This window comes from Myotis davidii, unplaced genomic scaffold, assembly GCF_000327345.1.
Source record: "Myotis davidii unplaced genomic scaffold, ASM32734v1 scaffold427, whole genome shotgun sequence".
Classification (NCBI taxonomy): Eukaryota; Metazoa; Chordata; class Mammalia; order Chiroptera; family Vespertilionidae; genus Myotis; species Myotis davidii.
In genome coordinates this window covers 699,325-699,726 of record NW_006298051.1, presented here as the reverse complement: position 1 = coordinate 699,726, position 402 = coordinate 699,325, and positions in this window count along the sequence as shown.

The following is a 402-nucleotide window of genomic DNA, read 5'->3' as shown; positions in this document are numbered from 1 at the left end:
TCTGGTGCACGCACTCAGCAGCCCGCTGGGCACCTGCCATCCACGGGGGCCCGGGGGAACACGACCACTCTGCACCCGTGCCCATGGCTGCGAAGGCCAGTGATGGCACCTGGTGGCTCTGGGTCTCAGCAGGACCAATCCGGGGCCTCTTCCCAGCGGGGGGTTGGGGGGGGCTAGGTCAGGGTGAGGGGGACCTAGGTCCAGGCCTGACCGGGCTCTGCTGGGCCGTGGCCTTGGCCTGCGCCTCCCAGTCGTAGCGAGAATCCCCTCTCTTGACCCCTCACTAAGTTCCTCTTTGTCATCCACTGCCTTCCGTCTGCAGGCCGATGCTCTATCCACTGAGCTAAACTGGCCAGGGCCGGGCCAGAAACTTACTGGACGTCCTTCCCCAGGCCTTGTCTG